Source organism: Salvelinus namaycush, chromosome 39 (assembly GCF_016432855.1).
Source record: "Salvelinus namaycush isolate Seneca chromosome 39, SaNama_1.0, whole genome shotgun sequence".
Lineage (NCBI taxonomy): Eukaryota > Metazoa > Chordata > Actinopteri > Salmoniformes > Salmonidae > Salvelinus > Salvelinus namaycush.
Window position 1 is genome coordinate 15326513 of NC_052345.1, and position 18831 is coordinate 15345343.

Genomic DNA, 18831 nt, shown 5'->3' on the forward strand with positions numbered 1-18831 from the left:
AGAGAGAAAGGGGGAGAGAGAGGGAAAAACAGAGAGAGAGGGGGAGAGAGAGGGAAAAGCAGAGAAAGGGGGAGAGAGGGAAAAACAGAGAAAGAGGGGGAGAGAGAGGGAAAAACAGAGAGAGAAAGGGGGAGAGAGAGGGAAAAACAGAGAGAGAAAGGGGGAGAGAGAGGGAAAACCAGAGAGAGAAAGGGGGAGAGAGAGGGAAAACCAGAGAGAGAAAGGGGGAGAGAGAGGGAAAAACAGAGAGAGAAAGGGGGAGAGAGGGAAAAACAGAAAGAGAGGGGGAGAGAGAGGGAAAAACAGAGAAAGAGGGGGAGAGAGAGGGAAAAACAGAGAAAGAGGGGGAGAGAGAGGGAAAAACAGAGAAAGAGGGGGAGAGAGGGAAAAAGGATACAGGATAAAAAGCATCTCTGTGTAAAAAGAACCCAAAACATGAGTACAGTATATAAATATATTCTTCTAATCTTAAAAATACCCATAGACTATACTGTAGATATAAAGAGAATGCATAAAAACACTGTAAATCTCATGTAAATCTCTCTCATGCACCCACTCACTCTCTCACACACAAAAACACATTCATACACTAACAGGCACGTTGAAGGCTCTTCGGGTATCTTCTTGTTAGGCATCACTGTTGTGTTTTGCATTTCATGATGTGTCCACTTCCCAGCACTGAGGAGAGAAAGAGTTGACATTAGTACATCAGCTTTGCATAACACGACACATTCTACAACAGACAACATCCCCAAATAGTAAAGTATTTCCAAAGTCTCTTCAGACATTAGCAATAGTATCAGGAGCTGGCCTGGTATACCAGCTATCGTAACCTTCAATAGTATCAGGAGCTGGCCTGGTATACCAGCTATCGTAACCTTCAAAAGTATCAGGAGCTGGCCTGGTATACCAGCTATCGTAACCTTCAAAAGTATCAGGAGCTGGCCTGGTATACCAGCTATCATAACCTTCAATAGTATCAGGAGCTGGCCTGGTATACCAGCTATAGTAACCTTCAATAGTATCAGGAGCTGGCCTGGTATACCAGCTATTTTAACCTTCAATAGTATCAGGAGCTGGCCTGGTATGCCATCTATTATAACCTTCAATAGTATCAGGAGCTGGCCTGGTATACCAGCTATCATAACCTTCAATAGTATCAGGAGCTGCCCTGGTATACCAGCTATCATAACCTTCAATAGTATCAGGAGCTGGCCTGGTATACAATCAAGTTTATTTTATATAGCCCTTCGTACATCAGCTAATATCTCGAAGTGCTGTACAGAAACCCAGCCTAAAACCCCAAACAGCTAGCAATGCAGGTGTAGAAGCACAGCTAGCAATGCAGTTGTATACCAGCTATCGTAACCTTCAAAAGTATCAGGAGCTGGCCTGGTATACCAGCTATTTTAACCTTCAATAGTATCAGGAGCTGGCCTGGTATACCAGCTATCGTAACCTTAAATAGTATAAGGAGCTGGCCTGGTATACCAGCTATTTTAACCTTCAATAGTATCAGGAGCTGGCCTGGTATACCAGCTATTTTAACCTTCAATAGTATCCGGAGCTGGCCTGGTATACCAGCTATCATAACCTTCAATAGTATCAGGAGCTGGCCTGGTATACCAGCTATCATAACCTTCAATTGTATCCGGAGCTGGCCTGGTATACCAGCTATCGTAACCTTCAATAGTATCAGGAGCTGGCCTGGTATACCAGCTATCGTAACCTTCAATAGTATCAGGAGCTGGCCTGGTATACCAGCTATGTTAACCTTCAATAGTATCCGGAGCTGGCCTGGTATACCAGCTATCATAACCTTCAATTGTATCAGGAGCTGGCCTGGTATAGCAGCTATCGTAACCTTCAATAGTATCAGGAGCTGGCCTGGTATACCAGCTATTTTAACCTTCAATAGTATCAGGAGCTGGCCTGGTATACCAGCTATTATAACCTTCAATAGTATCAGGAGCTGGCCTGGTATACCAGCTATTATAACCTTCAATAGTATCAGGAGCTGGCCTGGTATACCAGCTATCATAACCTTCAATAGTATCAGGAGCTGGCCTGGTATACCAGCTATTTTAACCTTCAATAGTATCAGGAGCTGGCCTGGTATACCAGCTATCATAACCTTCAATAGTATCAGGAGTTGGCCTGGTATACCAGCTATTTTAACCTTCAATAGTATCAGGAGCTGGCCTGGTATACCAGCTATCGTAACCTTAAATAGTATCTGCCAGGGCTTACAGTGACCTAATATGCAATTTGCACTGATATCGCCTGAGAAGACATTTCCATTAAACTGGAGAAAAAGAGAGAGAGAGAGGAGAGAGAGAGAGAGGAAGGGAGGGAGAGAGACGAAGAAGGAGAAAGACGGAAAAGGAGAAAAGGGAAATGAATGGGATCAGGGTTGCTGTCCATTACAATCAGACACTGTAAGGGGTCAATGTGCTGACCAGGTGATAACAGACAGAGCATAATAGAAAATAGACCTATAATGGGAGACAGAGAGGAGACATCACAGAAAGCTGACCCCAGGTCAGCGGTAGACAGACGGAGAGGAGACGCTGCTGTGTCTCCTGAGGGGAGAGGCAGCACTCAGATCAGTGGAAGAAGTGGTACCTGAGTACTAGAAGGCATATTAGCTATTATAACTCATGCTAAAGGGTACGTAAGCTATTAGAAGTAGACATGGTCAGTGATGAGAAAGGGATGTGTTCGTTCGGCTGATGCTGAAGGAAGGTTCAATGGGATTGACTAATGTATAACACACACACACACACACACACACACACACACACACACACACACACACACACACACACACACACACACACACACACAGACAGTGTCAAATCAAATCAAATTTTATTGGTCACATTCACATGGTTATCAGATGTTAATGCGAGTGTAGCAAAATGCTTGTGCTTCTAGTTCAGACAGTGCAGCAATATCTAACATGTAACCTAACAATTCCCCAATAACTACCTAATACACACAAATCTAAATAAAGGAATGGAATATATACATATAAATATATGAATGAGCAATGACAGAGCAGCATTAGCAAGATGCAATAGATGGTATAAAATACAGTACACACACATATATATATACACTGCTCAAAAAAATAAAGGGAACACTTAAACAACACAATGTAACTCCAAGTCAATCACACTTCTGTGAAATCAAACTGTCCACGTAGGAAGCAACACTGATTGACAATAAATTGCACATTCTGTTGTGCAAATGGAATAGACAAAAGGTGGAAATTATAGGCAATTAGCAAGACACCCCCAATAAAGGAGTGATTCTGCAGGTGGTGACCACAGACCACTTCTCAGTTCCTATGCTTCCTGGCTGATGTTTTGGTCACTTTTGAATGCTGGCGGTGCTCTCACTCTAGTTTTAGCATGAGACGGAGTCTACAACCCACACAAGTGGCTCAGGTAGTGCAGCTCATCCAGGATGGCACATCAATGCGAGCTGTGGCAAGAAGGTTTGCTGTGTCTGTCAGCGTAGTGTCCAGAGCATGGAGGCGCTACCAGGAGACAGGCCAGTACATCAGGAGACGTGGAGGAGGCCGTAGGAGGGCAACAACCCAGCAGCAGGACCGCTACCTCCGCCTTTGTGCAAGGAGTAGCACTGCCAGAGCCCTGCAAAATGACTTCCAGCAGGCCACAAATGTGCATGTGTCAGCATATGGTCTCACAAGGGCTCTGAGGATCTCATCTTGGTACCTAATGGCAGTCAGGCTACCTCTGGCGAGCACATGGAGGGCTGTGCGGCCCCACAAAGAAATGCCACCCCACACCATGACTGACCCACCGCCAAACCGGTCATGCTGGAGGATGTTGCAGGCAGCAGAACGTTCTCCACGGCGTCTCCAGACTCTGTCACGTCTGTCACATGTGCTCAGTGTGAACCTGCTTTCATCTGTGAAGAGCACAGGGTGCCAGTGGCGAATTTGCCAATCTTGGTGTTCTCTGGAAAATGCCAAACGTCCTGCACGGTGTTGGGCTGTAAGCACAACCCCCACCTGTGGACGTCGGGCCCTCATACCACCCTCATGGAGTCTGTTTCTGACCGTTTGAGCAGACACATGCACATTTGTGGCCTGCTGGAGGTCATTTTGCAGGGCTCTGGCAGTGCTACTCCTTGCACAAAGGCGGAGGTAGCGGTCCTGCTGCTGGGTTGTTGCCCTCCTACGGCCTCCTCCACGTCTCCTGATGTACGGGCCTGTCTCCTGGTAGCGCCTCCATGCTCAGGACACTACGCTGACAGACACAGCAAACCTTCTTGCCACAGCTCGCATTGATGTGCCATCCTGGATGAGCTGCACTACCTGAGCCACTTGTGTGGGTTGTAGACTCCGTCTCATGCTACCACGAGAGTGAGAGCACCGCCAGCATTCAAAAGTGACCAAAACATCAGCCAGGAAGCATAGGAACTGAGAAGTGGTCTGTGGTCACCACCTGCAGAATCACTCCTTTATTGGGGGTGTCTTGTTAATTGCCTATAATTTCCACCTTTTGTCTATTCCATTTGCACAACAGAATGTGCAATTTATTGTCAATCAGTGTTGCTTCCTAAGTGGACAGTTTGATTTCACAGAAGTGTGATTGACTTGGAGTTACATTGTGTTGTTTAAGATACATATATATGAGATGAGTAATGCAAGATATGCAAACATTATTAAAGTGGCATTATTAAAGTGACTCGTGATAGGTAGTTTGGAGGGCAGGTAGTTTTCCCCCAGTGATGCGTTGTGCAGACCGCACCACCCTCTGGAGAGCCTTGCGGTTGTGGGTGGTGATACAGCCCGACAGGATGCTCTCAATTGTGCATCTGTAAAAGTTTGTGAGGGTTTTAGGTGACAAGCCAAATTTCTTCAGCCTCCTGAGGTTGAAGAGGAGCTGTTGCGCCTTCTTCACCACACTGTCTGTGTGGGTGGACCATTTCAGTTTTCCCATGATGTGTACGTTGAGGAACTTAAAACTTTCCACCTTCTCCACTGCTGTCCCGTCACATTATCTCTGTACAATGGGCAGTGTGAGTGAACAAGGAGTGAACGACATGTGAGTGGGATCGCTGCTGTTATGTCTGAATGCAGAGCGGATCTGAATCTCTCAGCTGGCCATGACTCACCTCCATTCACTCCATTGTGTGAAAACACATTTCCTTCAGTAACAGGATACAGGAAGTAGTCCTCTCTATTCTCTGTCACACTACACCTCACATAGAAGCTCTCACCACGAGTGGTACCCTATTCCATATATAGTGCACTACTTTTGACCAAAGCCCTATGGGACCTGGTGAAAAGTAGTGCACTATAGGGAATAGGGTGACATTTTGGTTGGACGCAGCCCACACCTCCAGCTCTACCCTTCATTACCTGGAGTTGCATCAGGAGTAGTGTCAAGGTTTAAAGGGTCACTTCCTGTGTGAGGGTGTCTTAGAGTCGCGCTGACTGATTAATGTCAGGAGGGTAAATGAGAGGTTGCAGAACAAGACTCTCTTTGGTAAAGATAAGTTACTCTTCTGATAAAGAGGGGGAAGTAGCGTTTGTGAAAGCTTCAATGGGATGTGCGTGGGACTGAGTAATCATAACAAAAATAATCCTACATAGGGACATTCTGACAAGAACAACCACACTGCTTCACTTGCTGAGGCAGTTGTCTCAGAGTTCGTCATGCTGATCGGTCCCCTTCTCCTCTGTGAGACTGTTGGGCACTTCTCCCAATCATTCAGATTGTCGTTTGTCACACTTTACCTCCTCACCAGTGGCACACAGCTTTAGAGATGTGAAAACACATTTCGGAGGTTAGCTTCCCCTTTCAAACGTGGTCTTAGCTTGTTAACCCCATCACAAAACTATACTAAAGTTGTCTTTACTGGTACACATACCTAATAGCTAACCACATGACTTGCACCTTGACATCTTCCATTGAAAATAGAAAACTGCTTTGCCAGCAATTACATTCAAAGGCCCATTGGAGAAAATAATATTTTCAAAAGTGAATGAAAGCGTCAAAACGCTTCCTTTGACATAGTTTTGATGTCAGTATAACACACGGGGCTCGGTTCAATGGCAGACATGACCAGGCAGAGATGGAGATTGATTTGGAGCGGAGGTGTCACAGGGCCAGATAACTCACTGGAGAGAGGGAGCCAATGACATGGCCCTGTCGTCACACAGGTACGTACACACACACACACACACACACACACACACACACACACACACACACACACACACACACACACACACACACACACACACACACACACACACACACACACACACACACACACACACGTGCACACACGTGAAACACACACAATCACACAAAACACACATACACGTACAGACACAAACAGCGCACACACACATTTGCCTACAGCGCACTCGCGTCTGCCAGATGGGAGTTTACAACTTGCTGCACTCAAAACACACACTATGTCAATGACAAAATAAGCCCACACACATATGGATTGTCAACTCAAAAATGTGTGCATGGGCACATAAATTCACACATGAACCCCCCCTTCCTTTCCCCACCCCCCGTCCACACACAAACATCCCCCCAAGACACACTCACAATCCCCCCTGCACATAAACACACACACCGCCACACAAACACACACACCGTATCATACTGCTGGAGTCAGCACATTTGATCTGTTTATCCATGCTCAGACATCACCAGACTATACAGCAGGCTGGCCCAGCCCTGCATCACAAATATGAGAAGCCACACACACACACACGCACACACCCCCCATAAACATTTGCAATATTTTCCCCATTTCCTCTGCAGGTAGTCAGGCAGTCAGGGCGGGCGACGGTTCATCTTTTAGGGAGCTCTGCCCTTCAGTATTAATAATCTCCCAGTCACACCTCACCTCGTTGGGGGATGAATCATGTTGTATGGGGCCTGGCGGGGTGAGGGGACATACGGTGATGCACAACATGATGGCTGGCCTTTGTGTAGGGGAGGAGGGGGGAGAGGAAGGGGGGGGGGGGGAGGCCATGGCCCAGAGATCTCTATTTCCATGGCACATATTGGATATGCCCTAATACACGCACACGAAACGACACACCCATACACACAGTCAGCAACTGATTGGATGACTGAGCATTAGGTGGTACGAGAGAGGGAAAAACAGAGAGAGAAAGGGGGAGAGAGAGGGAAAACCAGAGAGAGAAAGGGGGAGAGAGAGGGAAAACCAGAGAGAGAAAGGGGGAGAGAGAGGGAAAAACAGAGAGAGAAAGGGGGAGAGAGGGAAAAACAGAAAGAGAGGGGGAGAGAGAGGGAAAAACAGAGAAAGAGGGGGAGAGAGAGGGAAAAACAGAGAAAGAGGGGGAGAGAGGGAAAAACAGAGAGAGAAAGGGGGAGAGAGAGGGAAAAACAGAGAGAGAAAGGGGGAGAGAGAGGGAAAAACAGAGAGAGAAAGGGGGAGAGAGAGGAAAAAACAGAGAGAGAAAGGGGGAGAGAGGGAAAAACAGAAAGAGAGGGGGAGAGAGAGGGAAAAACAGAGAAGAGGGGGAGAGAGAGGGAAAAACAGAGAGAAGAGGGGGAGAGAGAGGGAAAAACAGAGAGAGAAAGGGGGAGAGAGAGGGAAAAACAGAGAGAGAAAGGGGGAGAGAGAGGGAAAAACAGAGAGAGAAAGGGGGAGAGAGAGGGAAAAACAGAGAGAGAAAGGGGGAGAGAGAAGGAAAAACAGAAAGAGAGGGGGAGAGAGAGGGAAAAACAGAGAAAGGGGGAGAGAGGGAAAAACAGAGAAAGAGGGGGAGAGAGAGGGAAAAACAGAGAGAGAGGGGGAGAGAGAGGGAAAAACAGAGAGAGGGGGAGAGAGGGAAAAACAGAGAGAGTGAGGGAGAGGGAAAAACAGAGAGAGAGGGGGAGAGAGAGGGAAAAACAGAGAGAGAGGGGGAGAGAGGGAAAAACAGAGAGAGAGGGGGAGAGAGAGGGAAAAACAGAGAGAGAGGGGGAGAGAGAGAGAGGGAAAAACAGAGAGAGAGGGGGAGAGAGAGGGAAAAACAGAGAGAGGGGGAGAGAGAGGGAAAAACAGAGAGAGGGGGAGAGAGGGAAAAACAGAGAGAGGGGGAGAGAGAGGGAAAAACAGAGAGAGAGGAGGAGAGAGAGGGAAAAACAGAGAGAGAGGAGGAGAGAGAGGGAAAAACAGAGAGAGAGGGGGAGAGAGAGGGAAAAACAGAGAGAGGGGGAGAGAGGGAAAAACAGAGAGAGGGGGAGAGAGAGGGAAAAACAGAGAGAGAGGGAGAGAGAGGGAAAAACAGAGAGAGAGGGGGAGAGAGAGGGAAAAACAGAGAGAGAGAGGGAGAGAGGGAAAACAGAGAGAGTGAGGGAGAGAGGGAAAAACAGAGAGAGAGGGGGAGAGAGAGGGAAAAACAGAGAGAGAAAGGGGGAGAGAGAGGGAAAAACAGAGAGAGAGGGAGAGAGAGGAAAAAACAGAGAGAGAAAGGGGGAGAGAGAGGGAAAAACAGAGAGAGAGGGGGAGAGAGAGGGAAACACAGAGAGAGAAAGGGGGAGAGAGAGGGAAAACAGAGAGAGAGGGGGAGAGAGGGGGAAAAACAGAGAGAGAGGGGGAGAGAGAGGGAAAAACAGAGAGAGTGAGGGAGAGAGGGAAAACAGAGAGAGTGAGGGAGAGAGGGAAAAACAGAGAGAGAGGGGGAGAGAGAGGGAAAAACAGAGAGAGAAAGGGGGAGAGAGAGGGAAAAACAGAGAGAGAGGGAGAGAGAGGAAAAACAGAGAGAGAAAGGGGGAGAGAGAGGGAAAAACAGAGAGAGAGGGGGAGAGAGAGGGAAAAACAGAGAGAGAAAGGGGGAGAGAGAGGGAAAAACAGAGAGAGAGGAAGAGAGGGAAAAACAGAGAGAGAGGGGGAGAGAGGGAAAAACAGAGAGAGAGGGAGAGAGGGAAAAACAGAGAGAGAGGGGGAGAGAGAGGGAAAAACAGAGAGAGAGGGAGAGAGAGGGAAAAACAGAGAGAGAGGGAGAGAGGGAAAAACAGAGAGAGAGGGAGAGAGAGGGAAAAATAGAGAGAGAGGGAAAAACAGAGAGAGAGGGGGAGAGAGAGGGAAAAACAGAGAGAGAGGGAGAGAGAGGGAAAAACAGAGAGAGGGGGAGAGAGAGGGAAAAACAGAGAGAGGGGGAGAGAGAGGGAAAAACAGAGAGAGGGGGAGAGAGAGGGAAAAACAGAGAGAGAGGGGGAGAGAGGAAAAAACAGAGAGAGAGAGTGGGAGAGAGAGGGAAAACAGAGAGGGATAGTGAGAAGGATTGAACGCGTCGGGAGGAGGCAAAAGACAGCAGGGACAGAAAGACGAGTGAAAGAGAGCTAGGCGGGAGGGCAGGAACAAAAGGGCAGAGAGATAAAGAAAAGCTATGTGCAAGAGAGAGCAGGAGAGCTCTGCTCAGTGTGGCCGTTTGAAGCGGCCTGTCTGACATGAAAGCGCTGGGCTCTGTGACCCTGGAGGGCATCATATTACATTACAGCAGCAGGAGAGAGGGAGAGTGTAATAAAATGATAGAGAGAGGGGAAGAGAGTGAGAGAGAGTGGAAGAGAGTGAGAGAGTGAAAGAGAGTGAGAGAGAGAGGGGAAGAGAGTGAGAGGGGAAGAAAGAGAGAGAGAGATAAAGTGTGTGAGAGAGAGAGGGTAAGAAAGAAAGGTAGAGAGAAAAAAACAAAGATACAATGAATCCCACTGCACTAAACACAGACTTCAAAGACTTCAAAGGCTAGCCACAACACACATTCACATTGACATACACACACACTAATACATTACAAGCAAGTCTGTGGGCACACATTACGAGGGATCCAGTGGTACCCCATAGATGGACCTATCAGTCTCAGGCTATCCAAACAGATCTGATTCACTATGATTTAGCTCACAGATTCACCCCCATTATTTGTAGTAAATGGGTTTGTGAGGAGATATTTCTATGGAGGCTCATGGCCATTGGGCCAGACTGAGGGATGGGCTAACAGTGGGCAGAGGAGAGATGGAGGTTCGGGAGAGAGTGTTACCGGCACTGTGAATCACAGTGTTGATGTAAGCAGGTGTAGTAGAAAACACACACACACACACGAATACAGAGGCAAAGGCACACACACATACACATGCATGATCATAGTAGATTGTGACTCACCATCTGGCACAGGTACGGGTGAGGTGGTCATCTACCTACTGATGTCGCTGACTCTTCACAGCATCAGTTCAGTGGATGGTGTAGAACACCTCTGACTTAACACCATACAAGGGGAGTGAGACCAGGAGAGTGAGCAGATCATCGTGTTGATTTTATGACTGACTGTCTGCACTCATCATTTCCTGTGGGATTGCACGCCAGTTGATGCGTATAGCCGGGGGATGTATAAGCATGCGAGTGGATTTACGAACGTGTGTATGCAGTGCGTACCTTTGGGTATCTGTTTCTGTGTGTGTTTGTGACAATAGCTGCGAGTGATGTCCTGGTTGGTTGGTTGTGGCGAGGCACTATAAAGCGCCAGGGTGTAAATGACTATTTGATGCTCTCTCAAGGCACATCCATATTCATCTGTTGTCAGGGATGTCTGATTAACAGCCTCCCCGCACACACCCACACAACTGGCTCAATCATTCATATCCATGGACAAACACTCTCTCGCACGCAGGCACATACACGTACAGCACACAGTCTGCCAGTAAATACTGAGGGCAATGAAGACGGGCAGTCACTACTGGCAGCTCAGAGCTCACTACCCTAAATGGCTACATATCCTCAACGGCTAGTTAGTAGATACAACTCAGCATTTAAATCTCTCTAATCCCCAAATCAGCAAGCAAAAGTGATTTGATTTCTGAAAGTGTAAACTGCGACGACGGAAGGAAGGCCGAGAGATGATAATGGAACGTATGCCGATATTCGGAGCTGTCACGTTCCTGACCTGTTTTCTGTTGTTTGGTATGTGTTTAATTGGTCAGGGCGTGAGTTTTGGGTGGGTAGTCTATGTTATGTGTTTTCTATGTTGGGTTAATGGGTTGCCTGGTATGGCTCTCAATTAGAGGCAGGTGTTTGGCGTTTCCTCTGATTGAGAGTCATATTAAGGTAGGTTGTTTCACATTGTTTGTTGTGGGTGGTTGTCTTCCGTGTCAGTACATGTTACCACACGGGACTGTTTTCGGTTTGTCTGTTCCTGTTCGTGTGTTCTTCGTTTCATGTAAGTTCGTAAGTTTAGGTCTGTTTAGTTCGTTTTGTTATTTTGTTTTTCTAAAGTGTTATTTTGTGTTTCGTCATTTGTCTAATAAATCATTATGTCCACATACCTCGCTGCGTGTTGGTCTGATCCATGCTCCTCCTCATCCGAGGAGGAGGAATATGACGACGATCATTACAGAACCACCCACCAAACCCAGATCAAGCAGCGGGTTAACGGACAGCAACGACAGCAGCAGTGGGTCAAGGAGGATTGGACATGGGAAGAGATTCTGGACGGAGAAGGACCCTGGGCAGAGCCAGAGGAGTGTAGCCGTCCCAAGGCGGAGCTGGAGGCATCTAAAGCGGAGAGGCGACGATATGAGGAGGCAGCACGGAAGCAAGGCTGGAAGCCCGCAAGTACAACCCAAAAATTTCTTGGGGGGGGGGGTTAAAGGGTAGTGTGGCGAAGTCAGGTAGGAGACCTGCGCCAACTTCCCGGGCTTACCGTGGAGAGCGAGAGTACGGGCAGACACCGTGTTACGCAGTAGAGCGCATGGTGTCTCCTGTACGTGTTCATAGCCGGTGCGGGTTATTCCACCTCCCCGCACTAGCCGGGCTAGAGTGAGCATTGAGCCAAGTGCCATGAAGCCGGCTCAACATATCTGGCCTCCAGTACGTCTCCTCGGGCCGGTGTACATGGCACCAGCCTTACGCATGGTGTCCCCGGTTCGCCAACACAGCCCAGTGCGGGTTATTCCACCTCCCCGCACTGGACGGGCTACGGGGAGCATGCAACCAGGTAAGGTTGGGCAGGCTCAGTGCTCAAAGGAGCCAGTACGCCTGCACGGTCCAGTATATCCGGCGCCACCTTCCCGCCCCAGCTCAGTACCACCAGTGCCTACACCACGCACCAGGCTTCCAGTGCGTCTCCAGAGCCCTGTTCCTCCTCCACGCACTCTCCCTGTGGTGCGTGTCTCAATCTCAGTGCCTCCAGTTTCGGCACCACGCACCAGGCCTACTGTGCGCCTCAGCAGGTCTGAGCCATCTGTCTGCCCAGCACCGTCTGAGCCATCTGTCTGCCCAGCACCGTCTGAGCCATCCGTCTGCCCAGCGCCGTCTGAGCCATCCGTCTGCCCAGCGCCGTCTGAGCCATCCGTCTGCCCAGCGCCGTCTGAGCCATCCGTCTGCCCAGCGCCGTCTGAGCCATCCGTCTGCCCAGCGCCTTCTGAGCCATCCGTCTGCCCAGCGCCTTCTGAGCCATCCGTCTGCCCAGCGCCTTCTGAGCCATCCGTCTGCCACGAGCCATTAGAGCCGCCCGTCTGTCCCGAGCCATTAGAGCCGTCCGTCAGTCAGGAGCCGCCAGAGCCGTCCGTCAGTCAGGAGCTGCCAGAGCCGCCAGCCAGTCAGAAGCTGCCAGAGCCGCCATACAGTCATGAGCCGCCATACAGTCATGAGCCGCCCTTCAGTCATGAGCCGCCCTTCAGTCATGAGCCGCCCTTCAGTCATGAGCCGCCCTTCAGTCATGAGCCGCCCTCCAGTCATGAGCCGCCCTCCAGTCATGAGCCGCCCTCCAGTCATGAGCCGCCCTCCAGTCATGAGCCGCCCTCCAGTCATGAGCCGCCCTCCAGTCATGAGCTGCCACTCAGTCATGAGCTGCCACTCAGTCCGGAGCTGCCACTCAGTCCGGAGCTGCCACTCAGTCCGGAGCTGCCACTCAGTCCGGAGCTGCCACTCAGTCCGGAGCTGCCATTAGTACAGAGTTGTCCCTCTGTCCTAAGCTACCTCTCTGTCCGGAGCTACCTCTCTGTCCGGAGCTACCTCTCTGTCCTGAGCTACCTCTCTGTCCTGAGCTACCTCTCTGTCCTGAGCTACCTCTCTGTCCTGAGCTACCTCTCTGTCCTGAGCTGTCTCCTCTATGTAGGAGGGGCCTTAGTGAAGGTTCCTGGACCATGGTCGGGGGTCGCCACTCAAAGGACGCGAAGGAGAGGGACAAAGACAGTGGTGGAGTGGTGTCCTCGTCCACCGCCGGAGCCGCCACCGCGGACAGATGCCCACCCAGACCCTCCCCTTGAGTTGTAGGGGTGCGCCCGGAGTTCGCACCTTGAGGGGGGGGTTCTGTCACGTTCCTGACCTGTTTTCTGTTGTTTGGTATGTGTTTAATTGGTCAGGGCGTGAGTTTTGGGTGGGTAGTCTATGTTATGTGTTTTCTATGTTGGGTTAATGGGTTGCCTGGTATGGCTCTCAATTAGAGGCAGGTGTTTGGCGTTTCCTCTGATTGAGAGTCATAGTAAGGTAGGTTGTTTCACATTGTTTGTTGTGGGTGGTTGTCTTCCGTGTCAGTACATGTTACCACACGGGACTGTTTTCGGTTTGTCTGTTCCTGTTCGTGTGTTCTTCGTTTCATGTAAGTTCGTAAGTTTAGGTCTGTTTAGTTCGTTTTGTTATTTTGTTTTTCTAAAGTGTTATTTTGTGTTTCGTCGTTTGTCTAATAAATCATTATGTCCACATACCTCGCTGCGTGTTGGTCTGATCCATGCTCCTCCTCATCCGAGGAGGAGGAATATGACGACGATCATTACAGGAGCGACACAGGCACCCATAGGAGTTGGCGATAGACAGAAAGATGACGAGCTGCAATTTGTTTTGGAAGGTGGTTTTGTTGTGTCTTTATGGAGTAGAATATTTCAAACGGTGGTTCAACACTAAAGAAGAAAAGATAACACAGCTAATTAGGAATCATACTGTACGGTAGCATAATCGCTAACACTGAGGCCCACTGTACGATAGCATCATTGCTAACACTGAGGCATACTGTACGGTAGCATAATCGCTAACACTGAGGCACACTGTACGGTAGCATAATCGCTAACACTGAGGCACACAAGCATCATCGCTAACACAGAGGAACACTGCATGGTAGCATCATCGCTAACACTGAGGCACACTGTATAATAGTATAATCGCTAACACTGAGGCACACTGCATGGTAGCATAATCGCTAACACTGAGGCACACTCATGGTAACATAATCACAAACACTGAGCAATACTGTATGGTAGCATCATAGCTAACATTGAGCAATACCGTATGGTAGCATCGTCGCTAACACTGTGGCATACTGTATGGTAGCATAATCACTAATGGTAGAACAAGCTGAGCCAATAGAGTAACTAAACAGCACTGTAGCTTACTGAAGAGACACTAAGTGACTGAAATCAAAAGGAATGGCTGGACCTCACAGTCAGTTCCTCTCGGCCTAATGTAAAATCTAAAAACGCATCCCATGATGCATCTCGCTTACCATCTCAAGGCTGATTCGTCCTTATTGCAACAGATCGGTCTGTATTGATTTGCCCATAGAAGCCCCATTGATTTTCCATTTTAGAGCAAGGTATGGGTATTTGTGCTCGCAGTGGAAGGAGAGGCAGAGGCAGGCGTTGGCACTTCGCACCTGAACAGAGGCAGAGACTAAAGTCAAGGGAGGAGGTAAAGTCGGTTTTCTTAAAAGACAAATAAGGCCATCCATCTCAGATGTTCAGCTGTGTCAGCCCATCTCTGCCAAGGCATCTATCAATAACAGCTCTCTGGACTGCTGATCACAACTGTTGACTGTTGTTTTATTTTAGATGAACAGTAGGGCATGAAAGTTCAGCTGCAAACAGCTGCGTATAAAATTCTGTTAGAACTTCTGGAATCTTTATTTTCTCCTTTTGGGTAAAAACCTACAGGAACTTTTGCCATCTCTAAACTATGACTGACCTTCACTGGCTTCTGACCCAAGGTGCCTCTTCCTCTCTCCTCTGGAATGGACAGAACCAGAAGGAAAGGTAAACTCCTAATAGGTACAGTGGCTTGCAAAAGTATTCACCCCCTTGGCATTTTTCCTATTTTGTTGCCTTACAACCTGGAAGTAAAATAGATTTTTGGGGTGTTTGTAATCATTAGATTTACACAACATGCCTACCACTTTGAAGATGCAAAATATTTTTTATTGTGAAACAAACAAGAAATAAGACAAAAAACAGAACTTGAGCATGCATAACTATTCACCCCCCCAAAGTCAATACTTTGTGGAGACACCTTTTGCAGCAAATATAGCTGCACATCTCTTGGGGTATGTCCCTATAAGATTGGCACATCTAGTCACTGGGATTTTTGCCCATTCTTCAAGGCAAAACTGCTCTAGCTCCTTCAAGTTGGAGGGTTCTGTTGTTGTACAGCAATCTTTAAGTCATACCACAGATTCTCAATTGGATTGAGGTCTGGGCTTTGACTAGGCCATTCCAAGACATTTAAATGTTTCCCCTTAAACCACTCGAGTGTTGCTTTAGCAGTATGCTTAGGGTCATTGTCCTGCTGGAAGGTGAACCTCCATCTCAGTCTCAAATCTCTGGAAGACTGAAACAGGTTTCCCTCAAGAATTTCCCTGTATTTAGCGCCATCCATCATTCCTTCAATTCTGACCAGTTTCCCAGTCCCTGCTGATGAAAAACATCCCCACAGCACGATGCTGCCACCACCATGCTTCACTGCGGGGATGGTGTTCCCGGGGTGATGAGAGGTGTTGGGCTTGGTGGGCGGCCCTCTCTTGGCAGGTTTGTTGTGGTGCCATATTCATTAATTGTTTTCTTCTTTCAGTTTCAGGATTTTTTTTTTTTATAACTCAACCCTGATCTGTACTTCTCCACAACTTTTCCCCTGACCTGTTTGGAGAGCTCCTTGGTCTTCCTGGTGCAGGTTGCTTGGTGGTGCCCCTTGCTTAGTGGTGTTGCAGACTCTGGGGCCTTTCAGAACAGGTGTGTATATACTGAGATCATGTGACACTTAGTTAAATAAAGTCCACCTGTGTGCAATCTAATTGTGATTTCTGAAGGTAATTGATTGCACTAGATCTTATTTTGGGGCTTCATAGCAAAGTGGGTATATATATACATATGCACGCATCCCTTTTCAGTTTTTTATTTTCTACAATTTTTTGAAACAAGTAATTTTTTTCATTTCACTTCACCAATTTGGAATATTGTCCATTACATGAAATGTCCATTACATGAAATTCCAATAAAAATGTATTTAAATTGCAGGTTGTAATGCAACAAAATAGGAAAAACACCAAGGGGATGAATACTTTTGCAAGGCACTGTACATCAATGGAGAGGATAACAGTGGGGAAAGACAGAGGGAGGTAGTGTCAAAGGACAGTAGGCTGAATTTGAATGCATGCCGACACCGTAGACTTGTGTGCAGGAGACCATTGCGTTACCTCTACACCAACCAGGCCACAATGGGTCAGAATTGACACATTTCAGAGTAAAACATTCACTAACTCTCAACATGAAGAAAAGCATCCCCAATCTGGGAAAAATCATTTGTGAGTTTTAAACAAGTTCTTTTTTTTACCCCAAATTCAAGCAGATGCCTATTGGGCTGCATTGAGTTGTGTCGGTGCACCAGTTAGCCGGAAACAGGAAAAACATCTGTTGGAGTCCTTGATAACTTTTAGTGTGAAGAGTGAACTGCTGTGGGGTCTCACGATTATTTTACACTTGCTGAGTAAACTTTTTCATGCTCAATGCCAGTGGCTTTCTGTGTTTTGATGTGTGTGAGAGAGAGTGTGTTGACCTTGAACTGATACAAAATCAGCTATTGTCAACAATTCAGAGGAGTGCAACAACAGTTTGTCTTTTCTTTTATTTCTCTCTCACTTCTATACTTCCTTTGCACACACCGATTCCCTCAGTTCCCCTTCACATCTGTTCAAAAACACTTTTTCTCTACGCTTGTCTCTCCTTACTGTTCCACGCCTTACATTTACATTTGAGTCATTTAGCAGACGCTCTTATACAGAGCGACTTACAGGAGCAATTAGGGTTAAGTGTCTTGCTCAAGGGCACAGACAGATTTTTCACCTAGTTGGCTCGGGGATTCAAACCAGCGTCCTTCGGTTACTGACCCAACGCTCTTAACTGCTAGACTATCTGCCACTCCTCTTCTCTACATTCCTCCGCTCTCTCTCTATCCATCTCTCATTCTTGGGGGCTCAGCGATTGTTCTGGTTATCGTGGGACGGGTTGTGAGAAATGAGGCAGGTGGCAGCGATTTATCAACGATTGAGGTTCGCACAGTGCGGTGGTGTTCTGGGGGAAAGAAGGAGGAGGAAGGGAAAAGAAGGGATGACAGGGTTTTTCGTTCCTGAGGCCAAGCTTGATGAAACGATTGCGGATCCACTCTGCCGCATCAAACAGACAGGTAGATACTAGATTGGGGGTCTCCTCCCGCTGATTTGCCTGGCATCGGCTTCTCTCCCCTTACACCCCCGCCCATCCCTCATCCCTGATTCCCCGCCTCTCCAGGTTGCGGTACAAAATGCTCATCTCCCTCCCTCCCTCTCTTTTTATTCACTGTGTTTCGCCTCTGTCTATTCGGGTGGAAATGGATGACAACGTAGCAGTAGAAAAGGCATGAGATGGATAGTTGGAAAGATGGACAACTCTCCCTCCCTCCCCATCTCTCTCTTTTTGTGTCTTTGATTGCGCAGTCCCAGTGCGTGTTGGGGGAAGAGAGGCATGGAGGCAGGCGCCGGGTATCCTGCCAACCCCCTCTCTGTCTGCCAGAAAGGGCCCAGATGCCTGCTGCTGCCTCTGGCACACTGTGCTACTCTAGTCTATACTCACTGGGCCTCAGAGAGAGGGAGGAATGGGAAAGAGAGGAGGGGGGGGGGGGGGGGAAATGAGGAGTTAAAGGCGAGAGAAAGAAAGAGGAGATATTAGAGAAATGTAAGTGAGGACAGCAGATAAGATAAAGAGACAGAGAAACAGGAGAAACAAAAGAAGGATGAGAGAGGAAATGAGAGGATGAGAGTATCCTTCAGGGTATTCCTATTCTGAGATCAAACTCCCTCATGTCTTCAGCTTCAACATCAAAAGAAACACTCACCTTTTGCCCTTATCATACAAGCACAATAACATTTGTGTAACTGTCAGGATTTGAACCCTGTTCTCCCACGGGAGAAGCTAACGTCTTGACCTTTGGACCAAGAGGACATTTCCTTTTGGCCTGCTGGCTGAAACTGATTTTGAAGTCGAAGGCGGGGCTACCCATCACGTGACCATGAGAAACCATGACTGACTCAAGTCCGCTACACTTGCACACATGCATAAAACACGCACACACTTTTCTTGTCTAATTAAAAGGTGTGTTGTCACTGAACAATATTTTATTTGTGCATCTGAATCCCTGGGGACACTCAAAGTCAGCCTATATACAATCATGCTGGTGTTTTATCATTAAAGGTCCAATGCAGCAGTTTGTATCTCAATATCAAATAATTTTCTAGATAACAATTTTTTTTTTTTTTTTAAATAAACAAAAATAGCTTTTTAGCAAAGAGCAATTTCTCAAGCAAAAATGTTGCTAGGACTGTCTGGGAGTGGTCTGAGTGGGAAACTGAAAACTAGCTGTTATTGGCAGAGAGATTTGGAACTCCCTTTCTTATTGGTCTATTAACTATTTTTCCACCTGGTGATGTCACCATGGCAGGCCAAAACTCCATCCCACCAAAACAGGCAAACATTTCTGCCGTTCTTTTCAAACAGTTCTTACACTAAAAGGGCATGATCATAATTTTCACAA

At 47.7% G+C, this 18831-nt stretch overlaps 1 protein-coding gene across 1 annotated transcript in view; it reads right to left on the reverse strand.

Annotated features, from left to right (window-relative positions):
* Positions 1-356: 356 nt before the first annotated feature.
* LOC120032534 (endonuclease V-like) overlaps positions 357-18831 on the reverse strand; it is a 58454-nt gene continuing 39979 nt past the window's right edge. Inside the window, exon 9 of the mRNA XM_038978674.1 lies at positions 357-678. The gene's annotated coding sequence lies outside the window, so the exon portion shown is untranslated. The remainder of the gene's footprint in view (positions 679-18831) is intronic.